This window comes from Vombatus ursinus, unplaced genomic scaffold (assembly GCF_900497805.2).
Source record: "Vombatus ursinus unplaced genomic scaffold, bare-nosed wombat genome assembly UNPS02014841.1, whole genome shotgun sequence".
NCBI lineage: Eukaryota > Metazoa > Chordata > Mammalia > Diprotodontia > Vombatidae > Vombatus > Vombatus ursinus.
Window position 1 is genome coordinate 18,990,115 of NW_020954619.1, and position 25,184 is coordinate 19,015,298.

Here is a 25,184-nt window from a genome sequence, read left to right on the forward strand (position 1 = left end):
AAATTTTTGTTTTTTGATCCATTCCTCAGTCTTTGGTTCTATCTTCCTGGACTGCTGTGATAAACTTTCTCCTACAAAGACTACGGAGGCAAGGTGTATCCTCAGTCTCCTCCAGATTGGAGGATAGGGACCATCTGAGTCCCTGTCTTGGGTTATCTCTACCAGAAAATGATTTATCACTGCTAGATTTCTATCCCCCTTTTTCTTGAGTGTTGGCTCTCCCTTTTACTCTGACTGGCTCTCCACGGTTGTATCTTTCACCTTATTCCTGATTGCATTCCATTTTTTTTTTTTTTCAGTGACTGGACATGAACAGCTCTTTCTGCCTTTTTTTGGGTGTGAGGAATTTAGACTGTCATTGCCATGTCTATGGAGTTGCTGGGTGGGTGAGGAGAACCAGGTAGGGACTATAATATCTCAATCATGAAACTCAAACTTGGCAGATTGTTTATGTTGGCTATGCCTGGCATGTGAGGAGGCCTGGGGACTGCAGGGGAATATAAGTGGGAGCTTTTATTTTTTCAGGTCTCCAGTATTATTTCATAAGACTTTTTACTGTATACAGTGTTTTTTTTTCTTCTTATCTTTGGACACAGCTTCAATTACTATTGATTTGGCACATTTTTCTTTTGTTTGAAGTTCCTAGATTAGAGGAGTTATGGTAAAAACAACTACTCTATCATCTATCTCACTGATCATGTGATGTTCAAATGTGTTTTTGCCAGCAATCATTAGGTATGCTCTCAGCCTGGCCAACAGGCTATATTTTAGGCCATCCAAATGCTATTCTGAGCCACCATCTTATTAACCAGTTAGCCAGATCTTTATCATCATTACATAGCATACATAGACATATGGAGACCATTTTTTTATGGTGTATACCCAGAGAATTTTATTCATTTATTTTTAAATGGAGTAAACTGTTGATTACTCAATAATAATATATGTCATTTTTATTTATCAAACCAACTAAGAAAACTTAAAATTTAATTAAAAAAACTAACAACTAGACTTCACTTAAAAAAACCAAACTTTTAAACTTTTAATCAAACCCATTCCTTTACCCCAAAATACAGGAAAAAACTTTTCTAACTTTATCCATTTGGCTAAAAAGGTATAATTCCAATTGTTCCCTTAGCCCTATACTTTCTTTTCATAAATGGCTAATAGTGGAGTTTAAGGACTGGTGGCCAGATACTATTTGTTTTTTTTTTTTAATAAGATTTTATTTTTTTTGTTTTTTCCCTTTCCTGTGCCTATCAGATCACCAGGGCCATATAGTATGGGCTGAGCCATGGAAAAATAAAGTAGTAAATGGAGTCAAAAGGGGAAAGAAAACAAGTCTGACTGATTTTTCCTTAATCAATCTGACTGTGGCTGTTTGGAGTCTCTGGACAGGAGGGAAGGAAGATCTCTTGGGAATGAGAAAGTGGGCAAGCAGAAGACCTGACCTTTATAGGAATCAGGCTTTGGGAAGCAGAAAGGGGCACAGAATAGGTGAGGCAAGACTCTTTGGAAGACTCTGGAATGTATTAGAGCTGGAGTTCTTAACCAGGGGTCCCTAGATTCCCAAAAGGTCTACCAATAGATTGCAGGGGTCCGTGAACTTGGAAAGGAAAACAGTATTTTTATTTTCACTAACTTCTAGTTGAAAGATAGTATTTCCTTCTCTTATGAATATAGGCAATAGATATTATTCTGAAGGGTCTAAAAACTTCAGGAAACTAACAAAGGGGGCCATATTATAAAAAAATTAAGAACTACTTCATTAGAGGGTCTGGACAGAGAGGTCAACAAGTCAGTAGAAGTTCCTTTTTTCTCCTGTTCCACAGTCTCAAAAAAAGCAGGATAAGGATAGTGAACAGGAAGTCAAAGAAGATTGCAGTAGTAACAGTGGTTGTGGCTATAGCAACTAAATATCCCCAGGGACTGGGATAACCTCTTTTAGTACTGAGAGATGAGGGATGGGGGAGAAGGGAGAAAACTTGATTTGAGATCATATCACACCTCAGACACTTAGCAGACACTTACCTAGGGAAGTAATTTACTATCTCTGCAGCCCAGTTCCCTCATCCATAAAAGGTGAGACTTGGACTTGAAGATGTCACAGATCCCTCTCAGTTCTAAATTTATGATCCTATGATCCCAAGATGTCCCGTGATATGACTATGGCCATGTTAGTTATGCTTGGGTTCACCTTGAATATTCTGTAAGTATGCCTGTGATAGGATATTGGAAGGGTAATGACTGATAGCCTGTAACTGACTTAAGCTTTTGTTTGGATTTATTATAGTATAGAATGACAACACTGTCCTAGGGAAGCGGAAGAGCTGGGGTCTCTTTTTAGTTCTAACCTAGGTGCCCCTTCCTAATTTCTACCACTTATTAGTTATGGGACTTGGAACATGTGACAATCTCTTTAGGCCTCAGTTACCACTTCTGTAAAATGTAAACACTGGCTTATCTGACTGAAGATATTAAGGTAGGATGATTTCATTTTAGAAGTAGAAGGATTTTAAAGATCATTCAGTCTAACCCTTTAATTTTACAGAATGAAAGAAATAAGGTCAAGATAGCCGAAGTAACTTGCCCAAAGTTCCATAGCAAGTTAGCAGCAGAGCTGAGGCTAGATACCATATATCCTGACTTCCCATTACACAGATGCTTTTTCTTTTGGGGGTAACTTCTAGTTGTCCTGCTGCATGATTCTCTATGCAAGCATAGTTTTTGGATCTGTTTTCCTTTCCATCTCACTCCAAACAGGTCCCATCTGTGGCTAGTTATAGCTCCTCAGGGTTATAGGCCTTTTCCTTACCCACCCTCTAGGTAGCCCTCCTTGCCTTCCCTCCCTCCTCCCCCATTTTCTAGCCCTATATAACTGTCTCATTCCTACCTAGGACTGCTCTACCCAAGGACAAACTTCAGAGGACAATGATAATCTACCTGAACTCATTCCTTTAGTAATTAACATATTTCCACCCAGTCCTACTCACCCCATCCTGTTGATTCTAAATGTTCCATTGGTATTTAAAACCTGTTAACCACTCTCCATTGACTGTTCCTTTATCTCTATCCTTCTCAACCTAACTGTCCCCTCCCCCCAACCAAACTCCCACTCTAAAGCTTCCCAACTCTCCCATAGTGTTCTCTGGAATGCCTGTTTCATAGATAACAAACTAGATTTTGTTTTAAAACTTTCCTTTTTCACTCTCTCAATTTTCATGCACTCACCCAGACCTGTTTCCCTCCTGATGACAGCTTTCCTGGATGCTCTTTCCAACAATGGTTGCATTATTATTGGGTCCCCTGGTCATGGTGGGGGAATTTAATTACTCTTTGCTCCCCATTGCCACTTGTTGGCTCTGCCTCTGCCAGTATTACTCTTTAACCTCTGCTTCTTTGTGGTTCTTTTAGTATGTACATTTTATCCAATCAAATTTCTGGGAGCTGTTGTCTACTGACCTCCAGAATATTCCTTTTCTCAATCAGTTCAGTTCTTGGGTCGCAGTCTTTCTCTCCTACCTACTCGTACCTTCATACTAGGGAACTTCAACATACTCTTTCAAATATCATAACCCCTAAATTCCTCAAGTTACTCACTTTCCATGAACTATTCCTTTATTCCCACAACAATTACAAACAGAGATGGTCATAACTTTGATTTTGCTATCATCCATAAGTGTTCCACATCCACGTTTATGAATTCAGAAAAATCCTTTATTTGAACATAATCTGTAGTCATTTAACCTCTTTCTTTGCCTTATAATTCCATATTCTGTTGGGCTTCCTCACCATAATCTCCAAATCTTTGACTGCTCAGTTCTTTCCCAAACAATCAACCCTGCACTGGCTACATTCTCTTGCCATCCCCATCTTGGCTACCAGCTAAAACAGTTCAACTCTACTTTGTGTTTTTCTCTTGAGTCCCTTACCCCTTTATTCTTATAGAAGAAGATCTTATCCTACCAAACCATAGCCTTGGATTTCTCCTATTAACCACTTCCTATTCACATACTGTGTAAAGGAGTTGGAAAAAAAATCAAGAAACTATATTTAATGGGATAACTACTAGTTTAATTTACAGAATCTAAACTGGACCCTCACTGCTAAAGACAACCCTTCCCAATCAATTCATATCATGCTTACTACAGTGGCTTTTCTGAACTTTTTCATCTTTCCTCAAACTGCCAATGGCTTTCCTTTTTCCATCTCTCAGAAGAGAATGTCAGTTCATATTTCACTGAAAAAATTGAGGCCATCGGCAGAGAAATCTGTCTTCTCCCCTCTTCTTCTTTTCACATCACTCAGATACTTTCCATCACTATCTCCTCTTCCCTTTTTCACACAAAGAGGTAGCTTTTTTGATGGACAAAGTCAACCACTCTACATGCGTAAGTGATCCCATTTCTTCCCATCTTCTCCACCCCTCCTACAATTCCAACTCTTTCACTTATCTTCAATCTCTACCTGTCTACTGGCTGCTTCCTTACTGCCTACAAACACGCACATGTTTCTTGCATTCTAAGAAAACAACCCTCGCTTAATCCATCCATCCCTGCTATCTATTCTCCTGTATTTCTCCTTCCTTCTGTAGCTAAACTCCTTAAGATAGCTGCCTACAATAATAATTTCCACAACTTTTCCTCTCACTGTCTTCACAACTCTTGTGACCTCATCATTCAACCTAAACTGCTCTTTCAAAAATTCCTAGTGTTTTTAAAATTGCCAAATATAATATTCTTTTCTTAGTTTTGATCCTTCTTGACCTCTCAGCATCCTTTGACCCTTTTGATCACCCTCTTCTTGATACTCTTTTCTCTCTAGACATTCTTACCCTATTTACTCTTTCCTGGTTCTTCTACCTATTGATTGTTTGTACTCTCTCTCCTTTCCTGGATTTTTATCCAGGTCTTTCCTGCTAACAGTGAGAGATCCTTCAAGACTCTGTCCTGGGCTCTCTTCACATTTTCCTCTATATAATTTTTTTAGGTGATCTTATCAGCTCCCATGGTTTCATTTTTATCATCTCTATGCAGAAATCTATTGGGGCAATTGGAGAAAGTCAACAAGCATTTATTTAGCACCTATGTGCTATGTGCTGGGAATACAAAGAAAGGTTGCTCTCAATGAGCTCATTTTTTTTTCCATGCAAGATATATTTTCATATTAGCCATATTGCAAAAAAAAAAAAGCAAGAAAAATAAAGTGAAAAAGTATGCTTCAATCTGTACTGAGAGCTCATCAGTTCTTTGTCTGGAGGGGAATAGCATTTGTCATCATGAATCCTTTGGAATTATCTTGGATCAGTATATTGATGGAGGTAACTAAGTCTTTCATAGTTGATCATCAATACAGTACTGATATTACTGTGTGCAATGTTCTCCTAGTTCTGTTCATTCCTCTTAGCAGCTGTTCATGTAAGTCCTCCCGAGTTTTTCTGAAACCATCCTGCTCTTCTTTTCTTACAGTACAATAGAATTCCGTCACAGCTATGTACTGCAATTTGTTCAGCCATTCCATAACTGATGAGAATCCCTTTAACATTCAATTCTTTGCTACTATAAAAAAGAGTTGCGATAAATATTTTTGTACAGATAGGTCTTTGTCCCTTTTCTTTGATCTCTTGGGGAGATCAATTGAGCAAAATAGCTCTTAATATAATATATAGTTGAGCAAAATAGCTCCAAATAATTGCTTTACTTTCATCTTCATTGGTGGTGCATTCACTCTTATCATTTTTGATACTGATAATTTGTCTTTTCTTCCTTTTTTGAAAGCAAATTAACCAATGGTTTATTCATTTTATTTTATTTGGTACAGTGCATAGAGTTCCTGAGTTCAAATCTGGCCTCAGACACTTACTGTGTGCATCTTGGCAAGTCATTTAAACCTGTTTGCCTCAGTTTCTTCATCTGTAAAAGAAACTGGAGAAGAGATTAGCAAACCATTCCAGTATCTCTTCCAAGAAAACCCCAAATGGTATCATGAAGAATCAACCATGATGGAAAACAACTGAACAACAAAAGTTTTATTTATTATTTCAATTTTTTTTTTTACTTTTAATTTTTACTAATCTCTTCTTTGATTTTCAGGATTTAAATTTTGGTATTTAATTGGGAAATTTTAATTTGTTATTTTTCTATTTTTTTAGTTGTATACCCAATTCATTGTTCTGCTTTTTTTTCTCTGTAATTAATGTAGGTGTTTAGAGATATAGATTTTCACCTAAGTACTAGTTGGCTGAATTCCACAGATTTTGGTGAGTTGTCTCATTGTTGTCATTCTCTTTAACAAAATTATTGATTGTTTCTAGGAATTTTTCTTTCACCCATTCATTTTTAGGCTTAGATTATTTAGTTTTCAATTAACTTTTATCTCTGCATCTCCAGCTTTTTATTGAATATAATTTTTTATTGCTTTATAATCTGAAAAGGGTATATTTAATATTTCTGCCTTTCTGCATTTTCTTGTGGGGTTTCATGCCCTAATGCATGAAATTCTTTTGAAGGTGTCATATATAGCTGAGAAAAAGGTATACTCTTTTCTATTTCCATTAAGTTTTCTCCAGAAGTTTATCATATCTAACTTTTCTAAAATTCTATTCCTCTTCTTAACTTCTTTCTTATTTATTTTTTGCTTAGATTTATCTAGCTCTGAGAGGAGAAAATTGAGGCCCCCTGCTAGTATAGTTTCACTGTCTACTTCCTTCTGCAATTCATCTAAAATTTCTTTAAGAATTTGAGTGCTATGCCATTTGGTGCATATTTGTTTAGTATTGCTAATACTTCATTGTTTATGGTATCTTTTAGCAAGATACAGTTTCCCTGCTTATCTCTTTTAATTAGTTCTAGTTTTGCCTTTTCTTCATCTGAGATCATGATTGCTAATCCTGCATTTTTTTACTTCCACTGAAGCATAATAGATTTTGCTCTTGCTTTTGTGGTTGTTTAGTCATTTCAGTCATGTCTGATTCTAGCCTTTATTTAAACCCAGTGTTTGTCTTTCTGTTTCAAGTGTGTTTCTCCTAAAAAAACAATTGTTGGATTCTGGTTTCTAATCCATTCTGCTATCTGTTTCTGTTTTATGAGTGAATTCATTCCATTCACATCTACAGTTATGATTACTATCTGTGCATTTCCCTCTCTCCGTTTTTTTCTATTTGTTCTTCTTTCTCTCTCTTTTTGCCCTGTGCCTCCTCAAAAGTCTGTTTTGCTTCTTACCACTGCCTTAATCTACCCCCCCCCTTTATAATACTCTCCTTCACCCCAAATCTCTGTCTGCTTGCACTATTTTCTCATTGAATTGGAAGCTCTGGAATTTGGCTATAATATTCCTGGGAATTTTCATTTTGAGATTTCTTTCAGGAGGTGATTGGTGGATTCTTTCAATTTCTCTTTTACTATCTTTGTCTAAGATACTGAGGCAATTGTTTTTTATAATTTCTTGAAATATGAAGTCTAGGCTCTTTTTTTGATCATAACTTTCAGGGAGTGCAATAATTCTTAAAATTATGTGTCCTTGATCTATTTTCCTGGTCAGTTGTTTTTCCAATGAGATCATTCACATTTTTCTTTTATTATTTCATTCTTTTGACTTTGTTTTATTATTTCTTGATGTCTCATGAAGTCATTAACTTCCACTTGACCAATTCTAATTTTTAGGGAAATATTTTCTTCAGTGCACTTTTGTACATTTTATTTCCACTTGGTTAATTCTGATTTTTAAGGAATTCTTTTCATCAGTGAATTTTTGTTTCTCTTTTGCCATTAGGCCAGTTCTGTTTTTTAAGGCGTTATTTTCCTCGGTATTTTTTATTCCTCTTTTACCAAGCTGTTGATTCTCTTTTCATAATTTTCTTGCATCACTCATTTCTTTTCCAATTTTTCCTCTACCACTGTTCTCACTTTCTCTTTTTTTTTTTTTAACTCTTTCAGGAATTCTTGTTGGGTTTGGGTCAAATTTGCATTTTCCTTTTAGGCTTTGCTTGTAGTTTTCACATTGTGATCTCTTGCAGTAGCTTTTTAGGGTCATTTTTTTTGTTGTTGCTGTTGTTTGCTCATTTTCCCAGTCTATTTCTTGACTTTGAACTTTATATTAAAGTTGGGCTCTTCTCCCCTGGGGATGGGGAGGCACCATGCCAAACTTTAGACTTTTTGTCGATGTTGTTTTCAGAGGAAGTTATGGACATCCAAATGTTTTTGATGCTTCCAATGTGGCGTTATCCTAGTAGAGATGTGGTAATTGCTCTTTTAGTCTGCACTCTGGTCTTTACTGAAAGAACTTGAGGAGTTCTTTGAGTTTGATCAGACATTGAAGATACCAAGTTCATTCACTGCATTTGGAGAAATCAGAACATAGAAAGGAGGAGAGAGAAAATTCTAGGATTCTGGGACAACTGGAGAAATGTAATAAAATCAGGAAATGGAGTATCTTGTGTAAGGGATAGCAGGGGGTACAGTGTTGCTCTATTAGAGAGTATGTAGGAGGAAGTAAGGTATAAAAAGACTCAAAGGGTAGAAGGGGGTTGAGTTAAGAAGGGTTTTAAAAGACAGAGTTTTACAATTGTTCATAACAATAATAGGGAATCACTGGAGTTTATTGAAGGTGGTGTGACATGGTTAATCTTGTGCTTTAGAAATGTCACTTTGACAGCTGAGTGGAGGATGCATGGGAGTGGGGAGAGAAATGAAGCAGTGGAGCAAACCAGAAGGCTATTATAATAATCCAGTTATGAGGAAATGAGCCTTTACTAAGGTGGCAGCTGTGTTACAGGGGAGAAGGAGGTATATAGGAGAGATACTGTGAAGGTAGAATCTACTGTATACGGTAAGAGATTTCATGTGGGGTGAGAAAGAGTGAGGAGTCACGGATGATCCGTATGTTGTGAGGCTGGAGGACTGAGAGTATGATGGTGACAGTTGCAGGGAAGTTTGGAAGAGTGAAGGGTTTTAGAAGAAGAAGAATAATGAGTTCTGTTTTTGGGTATGTTGAGTTTAAGATGTCTATAGGACATAGATCTCAAGATTTCTAATAGACACCTGGATATGGGAGATTGAAGTCAGGAGAGAGATTAAGGCTGGATGATTCAATCTGAGAGTTATCTGCATAGAGCTGGTAATAATGAAACCATGGGAGCTGATGAGATTGCCAAGTGATATATCATAGAGGGAGTAGACAAGAAGCCTCAAACAGAGCCTTGGGGTACCCCCACTGTTAATAGATAAAATATGGCAAAGGAGACTGAAAAGAAGTGGGTAGGTAGATAGGAGAACTGGGAGAGAGTAGTGTTACAAAAACATAGAGAGGAGAGAATATTAAGGAGAAGAGGGTGATTGACAGTGTCAACAGCCATCAGGAAGGATGAGGATTGATAAAAAGACATTAAATTTGACAATTGAGATAACATTGGCAAATTTGGAGAGAGCAGTTTCAGTGGAATGAAGTCAAAAGGCAGATTATAAGAATTTAAAAAGTAGGAGAGGAAGTTTTGTCAAGAGGAAAGAGCAATATATAGTGATAGCTAGTGGGGACAATTGTCAGCTAGGTGGCACAATGAATAGAGTGCTAGGCCTGGAGTCAGGAAGACTCATCTTTCTGAATTCAAATCTGGCCTCAGACACTCACTGGCTGTGTGACCCTGAGCAAGTCAATTAATCCTGTTTGCCTTGGGTCCTCAACTGTAAATGAGCTGGAGAAAGAAAAAGCAAACCACCCCAGTATCTTTGCCAAGAAAACCCAAAATAGGGTTATGAAGAGTTAGACACCACTGAAATGACTGAACAACAATAAAAAAGTGGGGATGGTTGACTAAGTGAGGTTTTTAAAAAAATTATTGTGAGACAATAAACGTCTTTGTAGTCAGAAGAGATAGCTGGTAGAGAGGTAGAGATTGAAGATTAGTGTGAAAGCAGAGATAATAGAGGGAGAAATCTGCTAGAGAAGGTGCTAGAGAAGAGTTCAAGGATGCAGGTAGAGGGTTTTGTCTTGACAAGGAGAAGGACCACTTCTTCATAAGAAAGGGTGAGTGAGGAGATAGTGAAGAGAAGACATCTCAGTGATGTGGGATGAAGAGGAGAAGAAAAGAGATTTCTGAATGAATACTTCAATTTTTTCAGTGAAATATGATGTAAGATTCTTATCTGAGAAGGTAGGGGGAGTAGGTACAAAGGGAAGTTTGAGGAAGGAAAAATTTTAGAAAAGACGACATGGTGAGTGAGATGATGATATGATTAGGGAGATATACAAAAATCTCCTCATTGTAGTAATGGCCCAGCTGGAGGTTTGGTAACAAACTAGTAGTGGACCTATTTAGCAGTTTCTACATTCTCTCCTGCTCCATTTAGCAGAATGAGAAAAGGAACAAAGGCAGTAGATTGCCTGAGTAATTTAAGGTTGAGGACTGTCAAAACAGGATAAGGTGGCAAGAGATTAAAGTATATAGTGTAAAGTTAAACCACAGAAGGGATTGAGAAAGGGAAGAAGGGAAAGAGGAGACTGGATCCATGTGATGGCCTCCTCGGGGATGGGAAGAACCTGAGGGATGGAAAAATTAGAGATTACAGTAAAGATAAAGAACAGAGTTCTGGGATGTAAGACAGAGGGAAATATTGAATGATAAAGATTTTGCTCAGATAAAAGAGTTTCAGGGTTCATGAACATGGTAGTGGAACACTTGTGGAAGATGACAAAATCAAGGATACATGTCTGTGTAGCTGAATGGATAAGGAAATTGCATAAAACAATGAGCTATCTAAGAATTGTAGAGAGATTTTTGAAGGACCAGCAATGAAGAGGGTGGAGTGGGGATATCTAGAGCTAAGTTGGAAAGAATTGGCTGCATAGGAGCAACTGGTAAAACAACAAAAAGAGAAAGTAGGGCTGAGTTGTGGTAGAGAGGGAAAGGTCAAAGAGAGTCATTAACTTTGAAGGCATCTCAAAGCAGGAGGTTCTAATTGCTGCCACCAGCTATGCCCACCACCTTAAGAAATGAAAGAACCTCTAAGGAAACATCTGCTCTTTCTCTAACTTCCCTTCCATGCCACAACAACAACAACAACAACAACAACAACAATAACAACAACAACAAACCAGCATTCATATAGTACCTCATATGGACCAGGCACTGTGTGAAACATTACAATTGTTGCTCATTTTATCTTTACAACAACCCTGGAAAGTAGGTGCTTTTATTATCCCTATTTTACAGTTGAGGAACCTGAGACAGTTAGAACTTAAATGATTTGCCCAAGGTCATACAGGTCATAAAGTATCTGAGGCTGAATTTAAACTCAGGTCTTCCTGACTCCAGGCCCAGCTCTCCAGCCACTGTCTATGCCACCCATCTGCTATTAATGGATACTGAAAAATACTCTTTACCTAAACATTTCTTGCAACCTTCATTTTCCTCAACCACAAAGAGGCCAAGATTTACCCACACATAAATATAAATGTAAATTATGGCAGAGAGCCAGGCCTCTGCCTAAACATCAAGAATTTTCCTAACTGGGGGCTCGGAGTGATTATGATTGTACTTCTAATTTTTTGTTTAATATAAGCTCCCTAAAGCAGCAGAGGAGGAAACCATCTGGACCTGAAGGGATAATACATTGCTCTTAAGATTAAAATGAGCTAATTATTATAACCAGATGTTGCATTAGTTTGAGCCATTTCCCATGTCCCTGGGGTTATAAGAAGTCTCACCTTTACTATGCAGCAGCAGCATTTCATGTTGAGAAGGACAAAATTTCAAAAAATAATGACTTAAAAAACTTGATGAAGCTAATGAGACTAGTTCATGAGGAATTTTGAGGGCAGTTCTCTATTAAAGGCAACAATTTTGTTGGCAAAGCTAAAATTTAAGTCTCCTGTGAAGCTTTTTGGTTTTTTTTTTTTTTTTTTTGTACTTTATAGCACCTGCAATACATTTTACTATTTTTGAAAATTCCGGAGTATAAGTAGATAAGAAGACCTAGTGGTTGACAACTAAAATAAAGAAGTTAAAGGCCATTTTCAACTTGTCATACTTGAGCTATGATATGGTTTGCCAGCTAAAGACAGGATAAAATTTTTCCAAATCTAGGCTCAGGAGTAAGAATAAAAGGTTCTTAATTTCCTCTGGCAATTGTTATCTTATGATCCAGAAAAGAGTGGCCTGGTTCTCTTAGTCTGCCATTCACCAAGGTTGACTATTCTTGTAACTATACATGTGAATAACAGGCAAAAAGTGTTATCTGAAAGAAAAACACTCTCATTATTTTTCTTGACATCAGTGGACATTAAGTGGATTTAAGTGTGAAGGGGAAAATCCAACCACGATTCAAGAGGGAAGTCTTATCATGTCTCGATAATTATACTTTAATCAGAGAATCATGGAATTTTAGAATGGGAAACAAATAGACATAACTAATTGTAGATTCTTATTTTGCTGACAATGAAATTGATATTCAAGTTCCTTGTGTGGTGGGGTAGTAAGCTTATGGAATGTGAGTTGTATGAGCCAGGACTAATGTTTTCTTATTACCACTCCCTCACAGATTTAAAGGCAACAAAGATAGAAATGGCTGTGTAGTGACTGGGGAACATGACATCTGTGGAAATGTACAGACAGTTCAGCTTGGCACCAGGGGGAATGTTGGGAAGCATATGGGACTATGGCATAGTCTATACCCCCCAAAAGCTTACAGTTGAAGGGGGAAGAATTTGGCACTTGAAACAATTAAAAAACCTTAAATATGTTAGTAATGGTAACTCAATGTGCTTTCTAGTTATAAAGTGCTTTTATATTTCATTTGATCCTCATGACAATCTTTTAAAGTTGTATGTGGTGTAAGCATTATCACTTTTATTGATGAGAAGAAATGGAGCCTCAGAGATAAAAGTATTTGTGTAGTGTTACTTCTAACGTAAATGAATCACTGGCAAATCTAAGGGCCTTAGGCTCTATGCAATCTCCTTCTTCACTAAGGGACCCATGTACACTGGGCCCTGGCATTCAGTCTGCCTGCCTTCTGTCCTGGAGGGATCTTGTCTTTAATGAGAATGAAACTAGAGTCCCTTTTCTTTACCTTGTTAAACCTTTATTCCAGGACTCCAGGGATAAATCATTCTTGGCTCATGTCAAGTTCTCTCCAAAGAAAAAAGTAGAAAGATAATCAATGTATAACATGAATCATGTACATGGCAGGTATTTATTTTCTATACAAGAAAAGGCTCAAGTACAAAAGACTCCCAGCGTATAAGAACAAAACCTAAAGTGGGATTCAGTAACTTGTAGATGATGTTATAATCTCTCCAGGGAGGCTGACAGTTAAATCTCATCAGAATATAAAGCAGTTTGTGGGCCCACTGAATAGGAATGGTGATCCTATTTCATTTCAGCTTTGTACTGTTGAAACCACCTAGTGAGTGATCCTTCTGCTAGTGGCTGTCTTCACAAATTAATATCTCCTCATGTTCCTAGCCAGCTGAATTTAATGGACTTCTGGTCCTCTCAAACTCACACAGTCACCTCCAAAACTAAATATATCTGTTGCAAGGTAGATGCTCAGTCTCCTACTTAGGTAAGGATGCACAAAGCAAAAAAGCAGTTAGGGGCCAAGGCATAAGTTCACTTGGCTGAGTTCCCCCATTCTAGCTGCCATATGAAAGTGGTTTAGTGTAGTTATCATGATACTAAAGAAGGGAAAGATCAGCCCATATCCCTACTGCTCAATGATGGAAGTCTGATTTCATTATGCAACCTATAGAGTCAATGAAAATAAGTTAGCAGGAAACCTTTTCTCCTTTCATGTGAGATAGCACCCAGGACCCACACTGCTGTCACAGGGTGGGGGAAGACCAAGAGACTGCACAGGGTTTCCTGTGTAATAACAAAAAGTGTTCTTTCAGGACTGGGAAACCACATGACTAGAATGATGGGGTAGGCTTGGGGGTTTGGGTTGGGAGGAAAAGAAGAGAAAGAATTGAAGGAAAGATATATTGAACATGAGTCAAAAAATACTGTCTTCCATTCCATTGCTTGCCAAGAAGAGAAAGAACAAAGATGTTTCCTGCCACTCCATTAGGAAGGCAGACAGGGAGGAAAGCAAGAAAGTTCAGAAAGCCTGAGTATCTCAAGTACTTCATTCCACTTTCTTTCTAGTGAGGTTATGTGTTGAAATCATGTTAACAAAAGGAAGACCCATCCTCAGCAATGCTATCAATCAACATGCATTTTTAAGCACCTATTATATACTAAATATGGCACCTAGTAGGTGCTGGAGATACAGCAAAAAAAATATGATATAATCCTTGCTCTCAAGGTCCACTCTCCTAAGTGGATCTATTATGACCCACACAGAATGAGGAGGTGCAAATTACAATATCGTGTTCCTCATTCCAAAAACCCAGATATTTCCCCTCACCTGCTTTTCAGATGCCTTCTTTGTCTTTTGCTTTTGGATCCATTGATCTATTTGGATCCATTATTCCATTAGTCAGAGTCTCCAATTGAGGTAGCTAGGAAGACCTGGCCTCACTTATTAGCTGTGACCTTGGACAAGTCACTTAGCGTAGTGCCTGGCACATAGTAGGTGCTTAATAAATGCTTCTTCCTTTCCTTTCCCTTCTCTTTTCTTTCCTTCCCTTCCCTTTGCTTCTCTTCCCTTCCCCTGCCTAGAGTACATTGGTAGTGGGGCACATATAGTGAGCACATGTAGCTAAGGAGAATTCACAGCTCTAGAATTATAGGTCCCCACTGTATTTTCTCTCCTTGTGGAGTTTGCATGAAACCCTATTCTAGCCATAAAATTTTCCCTAGGCAGGTTGCTTAGCTAGGAGGAACCAACCAATCATAGGAAGGGGCCATAGGGCAAGAATATCCAGTGTGAGAGGGTCAAAGTGAGATTCCAGTGTGAGGAGCATTCTATGGCTTGGTAGAGAAACTCCAGAGAGTCAGAAGTAGAGTTATTGCTGCAATCTTATGGTCTGTAGTCAGTTATTTCTAAAGCTTTCCAAAACAACCCTTATTAATGCATTGATACCTCATCATCTGTCATGACAAATACCCCCCTCATTTTCCTTCTACCCTATCCACCATTAAAAATTTACTGTCTCCAGCAAATGAACTGGGCTGCTTTTTGCACTATCCAATTCCGAAATTCTGGATAAGTCTTGAGTGACTTGGGGAGACTAAAGCATCTTCCTCTGGAGCTCCTCCTCCAGTGCATTGTACTAAAGATTTCCAGAAAAGTCCACGTGATATCGCTCTTAAAATCCAGTAATTAACATTTTTCCCTGAAGGCCCATGCCTACCAATTCCAGTAGGAATTACAATCACTCCCAAATTTATGGTTGCACGATGTAACCAACAGGCATCATTGTACAAAATTCTCATAGGCTGCCACTTGACTTGGTGGTTGCAATGGCCTGCCTCAACCCAGAGCCAATAAAGAAAAGAAAAGAAAAGATAAAAGAAAACCAATCCTCTTTCCTCACAGGAAAAGCTGGAATTCTATAGAGTTATCAACTGGGATATGAGACCTGAGTTTGACTATAAGGGTGAAAATTCTTCTGGGTTTGGCAACATCTAGAGCTCACCAAATTTTTCCACTACGAATATCTTCTAGGTATGGAAATAGAAGGGAAGGGAAGAGAAGGGAAACACTTTGGGTTGATAAAGTAGGATTTTCAGACATACAGGAAAACCTTACCCTGCAGACTTTCAAGGCATCTGGATTTCACAATAAAATTAAAGGTCTAAGTCTGTTTTTAATGCAAATAATAACAACAACAATTTTCAACCAGAAACCAGTATTGAAGTGAAGGAAACTCCATATTTCTCATGTTAGACTCAATAACAGTGAAGATTCAGTAATATGAGTATCCATATTCAAACATTCAGCAAACCAACAAATGCAACAATATGCAAAATCATCTCCATGAAACTAATTTGTGAGGGAACATACTCTAGAAAAACAAACGATACAATTACAGTTTAAGTAAATTCTATGAATGTATGTATGTATGAACCTTCATGGCCAGGGTCATATCTTATTCTTGAAATAATGATTCTTGTATCATTTAACTTTCAGGTTTACATAACACATATTTGTATTATATTCTGTGCACAACAGTAGGCACAGTGCTTTAGGATCATAGAAACATAGACATAGAGATGGAAGGGACCTCAGGCACCCACTCATTTTAGAGATAATGCAACTATGGCCCAAGGATGTAGGGCAGTTTGTCCCAGGTCACATAGGTAATGAGTTTTAGAGAAAGTACTAAATGGAACAATAGATATTCATTAACAGCTGAAAGCATTGAGGAAGACTTCAACTCTAATTGCAATTCAGTTCTTCTTAAGCAAAACTATCCCTTAGTAGAAAAGCAAGCAAAGCCTGCCTTCTGTGCTGTGTACCTTACCTCTTCCTCACCTGCAATCTCATTCATTAAATTCCTTATTTTTCCAATAACTTCTTTTTTATTTTTATTTATTTTATTTTTAATTTATGGAATAAAGCAAGCATTTCCGTAACACAGTATAATGCAAAAGATGATTGCACACAAAACTGCAAACATATTATGTGCAACGGTCTGTTCCTTTTAAATATGTAATAAAACTATAATGTAAATTTCTTTTTTTTTTCATTTTTTCATCGCTCCCCCAACCCAGCCCCAGAGATGGCTACCATTACACACACACACACACACATACACACATACACATAAAATCATTCCATACATATTCTAAAGTTCTGTTCTGTTACTCTCCCTTGTTTCCCCTATTCCAGGCTCAAATCACCCTATATGTTTGTATATCTTAGGAAAAAAAGAAGAAAAATCCATTGTTATTATATCCCTCGATTTGAGTGGAAATTAAATGGGATTTAGCAAGGGGAAAACCTGATCAATAATCAAAGATTAATTCTTTTTCAGGTCTCAGAATTTCCATTTTAATCAGGGAAATGTTATATTCTAGAAAAAGTTTTGACACTGAACATTTTTCTATTGTTCCCTCTTCATCAAAATGTATGTGTCTATTCCATCCCCTCTTATCTGGTAGATTATGATGGGAAAGAGAGATGAACAACTAATTCATGTTAAGGATTTTACCAAATTAAAATGTTAACTTCTAGGAAACACAATACCTTGAACTAGGTTTGTTATTTTATTTCTCTGTTATATATGACTATAGTTTTACAATTTATTGATATACAGTATCTAATATTATGATATATTATATATAATATAGGTATATATTTTATATATGTATATATTATATATAATAAAATATAATACATATAATATGATTTAGCAATTATAGGATGTATAAGATGTCATGGTGCTTTATAGCTATGATGATAAAAAAATCAAGTATTTGAAAGAATGAAATGTTTTTTTTTTTCAAAAGTTACTCTTCTAACATCATGTCCCCCATCCACATGGGATCATTCATGTGGATCATTCAAGATTCCTTGAGACGATGGCAATAATTTTATTCAGCAACCTCTGATTATGAATATTAAGCAAAGGATAAGACTGAGAGACGCCTGTCATGGGGATTTTCTACTCTCATAGAATATTTCCAGATCAGAATCCAAATGGGAGGATTCCTTATAGATGGCGATATTCTCTTGATGTTCGTGTTTGTGGATGTCATTTTGGTAATGACATCAAGCCCCAGAACTGTGCAGTTAAGATCCATAATTACTCATGAGACCTTGTATTAATTATTCACATACAACAAACCCATTCGATGAAGAATACCTGTTGTGCAGACTACCATATGCAGTTGAATATACAGCCCATAAAAATCCTTCAGTATGTTTATTGGACAGATACTACAGGTGGCCAATGAGATATACCTAGAACTGAACAATAAAAAGGGAGCAAACTGGACTGGATTTGGGAAATTATGGTACTTTAAATGAGCCCAAGCTTCCACCTGAAGCAAAAACCCATTTTTTTAGCACCAATTTGGTCATGCTATATGGCTTCAAATAAGAGATTAACTCAGTACCTGAAAAATAAAAATTTTGGGTCATGTAAGAACCATAGAGGGCAGCTAGGTGTCACAGTGGATAGAGTGGGCAAGCCTGGACTCAGGAAGATCTTCCTGAGTTCAAATCTGGCCTCAGACACTTACGTGACACTGGATAAGTCACTTATCCCTGTTCACCTCAGTTTTCTCATCTGTAAAATGAGCTGGAGAAGGAAATGGCAAGGCACTCCAATATCTTTGCCAAGAAAACCCAATATGGGTCACAAAGAATCAGTTATGACTGTACAACAACAAAAGAACCATAGTGGATAAGAATAAGATGTAGCACATTACCAGTGAAAAATATTTGCATGCAGGAAGTGCTGGAAAATATATTATAAAAAATATGAGTGTTTGGAAAAGGAGGAAGGCCTGTAATGCAGTAAGACTGAAGGATAAGAGACAGACAACTTGTGTGCTCCATATAATATCACTTGACATAGAAGAAAGTTCCAGAATGTTGGGGAATCTCCTCAATAGGACTGATATGAAGATTCAAATAAAAGCTGCAAAGCTGGGTTCTACATGGGTTATGATCGTCACTTTCCATCAGATCATAGATTCATTAAAGTACGTATAACATTCATTCATGTATTTAGAACTTTTCATCTGTTCGTGGTCACTAGCATGACAGTCTATATACAACTATGACTCTATCTCTAAAACTATTTGAAGCAACTTAACAAAATCAAAAGGTTGATAAGACAGAATAATCAAGAATAAAAACAGAAAAGGAATGATCTGAAAAGAGAAGAGTGAGCCAATGGATTTTAGCAAGTACCTGTCATGTACTGATTATGATGGCTTGGCAACAATTTTTCTTTTTATCAGCAGCAATTAAAAAAAAGAACATAAGTTGGATTTCATAGATTTTCATTGAATGACATAGTTTTATACTTTGCAAACCTTAAAGTTCTATGTAAATCTTGTTATTATTAATAATCATTGTTTAGCTAAAAAAAAATTCATGTTTGTTTACACAGACAGACTTTTCCTGGAAGTAAATCCAAAGAATTTATTGTATTGCATCAGAAAATGTTGTCAAGTATGATTTATGCATATTTGTTACAAGGAATTTTTGTTTTCCAATGTGGTGAGAAGGTGGGACTGAGGAAATAGAATTCTGTTAATAAATAGAATTTTAAAAGCTGTAAAGAAAAAGCACAGAAGATGGGGAGAAAATTTGGAACTCAAAATCATGAGTGAATTAATTAATGAAAAAAAGAAAGACACAGAAATCCTATCCAATGAAAGCTTCTTATGTTGACTGTCCCTTAACTGTTATCATATTAATCAACAACCCAGTGGAGGCATTCTTCAGAAGTGAGATAATGTTATCAAGATACTAAGCGTTCTGATGACCTGTATTTATATTGGGTATGGCTTAAATATTTAGAAGTACAAATAGTTCCTGTTACCATCATGGCTCTCCAAGCAGTTAGTAGATAGAATGCTTAGTCTAGAGTCAGGAAGACCTGAACTAAAATCCAGCCTCAGGCACTTACTAGATGTGTGACCTTAGGCAAGTTATAGTAATGTGTCTCAATTCCCTCAACTGTAAAATGGAGGATAACTGATTATAGGAATATATAGTATAAAAATACTGAGTATAGGAAATAACAAATAGGCAAGTTGGGCTGAGAAGTAGAGAACACAAAATGTACCATGTAATGAGTCTGGAATGACACCCCCTTGTCTTATAGATAAGGAAGCTCGGGTCCAAAGAGGACATTCATGGAAGAACCAGAATTGAAACCTGTAATTTGTAATTCATAGAATCTTTGTTCTCCCTCTTTCTTTCCATTTTTCTCATACAGAAAATCAGGACCACAAAAAAATGACTGTAGTTCATGCCACTGAAAGAAAACTTACCTTCTTAAATAAGAAATTTAAATTAAGGAACCTCCTTAAACAAATTAATTATAAGAAATTATTGAACAGCTTTTTCTGTTGAGAATGACTGGAAAGTTTTTATCAAATTCCCTTCCACATATCTACTTTATACTCTTTCACTTGATGTGGAGTGAATTTTTGAAAAAAAGTTTTAACACCCCATGTGTCTTATAGACCTCCTAGTTGTTCTGACTTTTGAGGAGATGGATGTCCCTTAACTGTCACTTAACATTTACTTAGTATGATATAGTAAAAAGATGACTAGATTAAGAATTAGAAGATTTGGGTTTTGTCCCAGCTAACTATGTGACCTTGAGCAAGTAATTCAGAATGTTTTTCCCCATTTATAAAATGTGGGTAATAATACTTGCACTATATCAGAGGGTTGTGATGAAGATGATATTATGTATGTGAATGACCTTATGAATATTAAAGGACAGAAATGAATGTAAACTATGACATATATTGTTATCCTTTTGTGTGTATGCTTATGTCTTTTCTTCCCAATAAGATTTGTAAGTTCTTGGAAGGCATACATGCATAGAAAGATAACTAATGATATAATACTTTTCCCACTTCTAGTATCTAGCACAGATGAGGAGCTTAAAAAAACATATTTGTTGATTGATTGACTTGCCCAATAAACTTGTTAAAACTTACTTTTTTTCTTTTTCTTTTTTCTTTTTTGGCTTTCTTATAAGGTACTGGATTTAGGATTTTAAAAAATGAAAATGCTATTGGATAAAAATTTCTGGGAAAATTGAGAAACCATCTAATAGAAATTAAGCATAGACTTATCATACACTGTATATCAACATAAACTCAAAATGGGGTATATTACTTAGACATAAAAGGTAATATCATAATCAAATTAGGTTCTTTCATTCATGATTTTTTTATTTGAGTCTTCTTGTAAAAACTGACTAATATGGAAATGTTTTACATAATTGCACATGTATAACCTATATCTGATTGCTTACCACCTCAGGGAGGAAGGTAGAGAAGGAGAGAAAAATAAAATTTGGAGCTTAAAACTTTAAAAAAATGTTTAAAAAGTATTATAATATGTAATTGGGGGATAATAAAATATTATATAAAAATAAACAAATTACTAAGCCTGGAAAAAAATTACCTGTCAGATCTATGGATAATGGAAGAGTTCATGATTAAACAAGATAGAGAGGATCATGGAAGGTAAAATGGATGATTTTGATGACATTAAAATAAAAAATTTTGTACAAACAGAATCAATGCAACAAAACTTTAAAAAAAGGAAAGCAGAAAACTGCAAAAAAAAATTTACAGCAAGTTTGATAAATGCCTTATTTCTCAAATACATAGGGAACTGAGATGATTTTATTTAAAAAAAAAGCCATTTCCCAATTGATAGTCAAAGGATATGAACAGGCAGCTTTCAGAAGAAATCAAAGCTATCCTTAGTCATATTAAAATGTTCTAAATCATTAATAATTAGAGAAATGCAAATTAAAACTGCCTTGAGGTACTACCTCACATCTATCAGATTGGCTAACATGACAAAAGGAAAATGACTAATGTTAGAGGGGATGTGAAAAAATAATACATTAATGTATTGTTGATGGAGTTGTGAACTAGTACGACCATTATGGAGAACAATTTGGAACTATGTCCAAAGGGCTATAAAACTATGCATATCCTTTGGCCTGATAATACCACTACTAATTTGTACCCTGAAAAAGATCAGAGGAAAAGGAAAAGGATCCATATGTGCAAAAATATTTATTGTTGTTCAGTCACTTTTTTCAATCATATTTGACTCTTTGTGACCCATTTTGGGGGTTTCTTGGCAAAGATATTGGAGTTGTTTGCCATTTCCTTCTTCAGCTCAGTTTACAGATGAGGAAACTGAGGCAAACAGAGTTAAGTGACTTGCTCAGGGTCATAAAGCTGGTAAGTGGCTGAGGCCAGATTTGAACTCAGGGAGATGAGTCTTCCTGACTCCAGAATTGGTGTTCTATCCACTGTGCCACTTAGTAGTTCCTCTTATGGCAGCAAACAATTAGAAACTGAGGGGATGTCCATCAGTTGGGGATTGGCTGAACAAGCTGTGGTATGTGAGTATGGAATACTGCTGTGCAGTAAGGAATGATAGAGGATGGTTTCATAAAAACCTGAGAATACATATGTGATTGTATGCAAAGTGAAGTAAGCAGAACTAGAACATTGTATATAATAACAACAATATGGTAACAACAATCAGATGTGAAAAACTTAGCTACTTTGATCAATACAGTGATCCATGGAGTTCCAATGGAGTCATGATGAAAAATACTATCCATCACCAGAAGCAGAACTGATGAACTCTGAGTGCAGATCCAAGCATGATTTATTTTACTTTATTTTTCTTGCTTTTTTTTTCTTTTGCAACATAAGTGTGGAAATACGTTCTGCATGACTATATATATATATATATATATATAGACACACATATATATCCATATATGTATACACACACATATATATGTATGGAATTATATTTCTTGCCTTTTTCAATGGGTAGGGGAGAGGTTGGAGGGAAGGAAAGATTTTGGAACCAGAAATAAGCATAATATAAATGGCCCATTAAGGTGACAAGATTTTTCCAACTGGAACTTCTGAAACATGAACAGAAAATGCTGAGACCCCAACTAGACAACTTAAATCATATTAGCACATTATATAAAGAAGGATGACAAGGGAATTTTGGTAATTAATACTGCAGGACCACTACTTTTGATCCTCATCAATTACTGAGCATTTATTAAGCATTTACTATCAGCCAGGTTCTCCGATAGATACTGGAGATGGAAAGAAAAAAAATGAAATACTTGCCCTCAAGGAGGTTATATTCTCTTAGATCCTTAAAATCAACAAATATTTATTTTATGTATAGTTGCAGCCTAAGCCCAAGGTGAATAATATACCTATAGAGTAATAATGATGGCAGGCTTACAGGTAGGACACTGAGAGTGTCTAATTTTCAAGGGTACAATGAAGTGTACATTTTAATTGACCTCGGATTCATTTTGTCCAGCTTCTTCTACTTTATATCATCCAAACCATATGGTTTTCTATCCCATAATTAACAATTCCAAAGAAATGTTGTACTGTTCAATCTTGTAGAAAATTAATATGGGATTTTTCCTTTTTCACATGTCCAGGAAGAGTGACGTGCTGGTCTCCCATGACAGAGGAGTGAGCAATGTATTGGAGAATCTTCTTTACAAGAGAACTAACCAAAGCCCCAGCATACGGTGTTTGTTGACGTCAATGGTCTGAAACATTCTCTGAACGGATTGTCCGGCCAAATCTATGATGGTTGAAGTTTCAAGGCCATGTGGTTTGCGGCCAGTTGCAAAACTGAAGGATATCCATAAATGTCTAGAAGCATACAACTCTCGGCTTTTCAAATCTGCCCACAAGGCAGGTAGAGAGATGGATTTCAAAACCAACAGACACTGTTCTTTCTCCTTGCAATGATGGCATTCATCATCTTTGTTTTCCTAGCATTATGATTTTCCATGAGTTATCACCACTTTTATGACACATTCTGGGGTGTGTACAGGAGAAGACTAAGCTGCTGGGAATACTTTTTGGGGGCTCCAAAATTGTGGGTGATGTCAAGATGTTAAGTCGCTTCTTTTTAAGAGTATGATGAATATCTTAGCTACAAGTCTTTCATGGGGCTGGCCGATGAGGCTGAGAGAGCCCTTCAATAATGCCTATTAAAACAAACCTTCAGCACGGTCCCAAAGTGTCACTTCCCCCTGTCACTTCTTTTAATTATATAGAACTTCTTAAAATAGAAATGATTCACATTCAATTAGTATCAAGCTGACCCACCATTAATATAATCCCCAATATAAACCCAGAAGGAAGTACCAGTAAAATAAAACAAAGTTGTATAAATATTCTTTATTTCACTATAGAATAAATACCTTAGCACCTCTGAACATTCAGTATTTCCCAAGGGTCTACATAGCATAGAGCAGCAGGGGTAAGCACCAACATGAGCTATTTTATTTGACATGAACAAACAAATAAGCTAGTGATGAGTTTGGATAAAGTGGTTAACAAATTCCAAGTTGACATCTGTCTTCCTGAGTTTCTCATGGTTACAGTATGTACATAGTTTTGACAATCTGGTGCTGGTTGGGAATTTTGGATTCCATTGTTAATGGGCATTTTACTGTGCATATGAGACTTCTGTGTGAGGTATGGTATATAGAGAGAAAAAAACAAAGCGCCAACAAAACTATAGGCTGCTCGGGAGGCTATGAAATAGTCATTTGAAATTCATCACCAGTAGAACTCTCTCCCACCATGTTGACGTTAGTTCTCACTACCAGGCAGAAAATTTGGTTCTGAGGGTACAATGAAAATAGATTGTGGTTCACGACATGTAATGAAAATAAATAAAGCATGACAGAGAATCCCCCCAAAATACGTTCCTTGTAAGGACCTGCAACTGCTTTATTATTGCAGGGTCTCACTTGAAAGCATTTTTGTCATTTCTTGGGGAAAAATTTAAATAGTTGCAGATACTTTTGGAATAGTAATTACCTAGGAATGGTAAAGTTCAGGAAATGGAGTTGGGCATGTTGGGGAACCACTTCCCCCATGAAGCTGGGCCGCCGAGTCAGCAGAATCTCCCCCCAGAAAGAAGTCACTCTGACAAATCTGCTTCTTAAATTATTTGGGGGGATTTTTTTTTCTAATGGAGGTCATACTCAGACCAGGTTCTTCCTAGCATTCTAGTCTTAGTGTGCTGTGTAAGTTGTGGCAAAATTCCCTTTAAACACAATGCACTCAGTGACAGGGATGATGTTCAAGACCCAACACATAATCAGTTGTAAGACCAGGTGTCTGGCCAGCAGATTGGAAAGACAAACACTGAACATGCATATCATTAGCTCAAGTATGAAAATTACATTAAACTGTACAACTTCTGCCCCCCAAGTTTATGTTTAGCAGACAATACCTGGATGGAAAACAAAACAAAATAAAATAAAACAAAATGTTCCATTGTCCAAATACTTTCTTAAACATCGTTCCCAAGGTAGAATTAGAAAATATTTTCGTACAGAGAAATAGTTTTGAAAGCTGTTGTCCTTTTGTCAGTTCCTCTTCTCTTAATGTCATCTGTCAAGCTGAATTAAATAGAATCAGAGTTGGAAGGGGCAATAAAAACCCCCACTGTCTTTACTTAATAGGGGATGGTTTGTAAGCAGCCACAGCTAAATCATCCTGG

General features: G+C 36.6%; 1 long non-coding RNA gene across 1 annotated transcript; it reads left to right on the top strand.

Annotated features, from left to right (window-relative positions):
* Positions 1 to 305: 305 nt before the first annotated feature.
* Positions 306 to 24,955, top strand: LOC114026679. The gene is made up of 2 exons (XR_003567140.1): positions 306 to 400; positions 23,095 to 24,955. It is a non-coding gene; the product is annotated as an uncharacterized LOC114026679 (long non-coding RNA).
* The last annotated feature ends 229 nt before the right edge of the window (positions 24,956 to 25,184 follow it).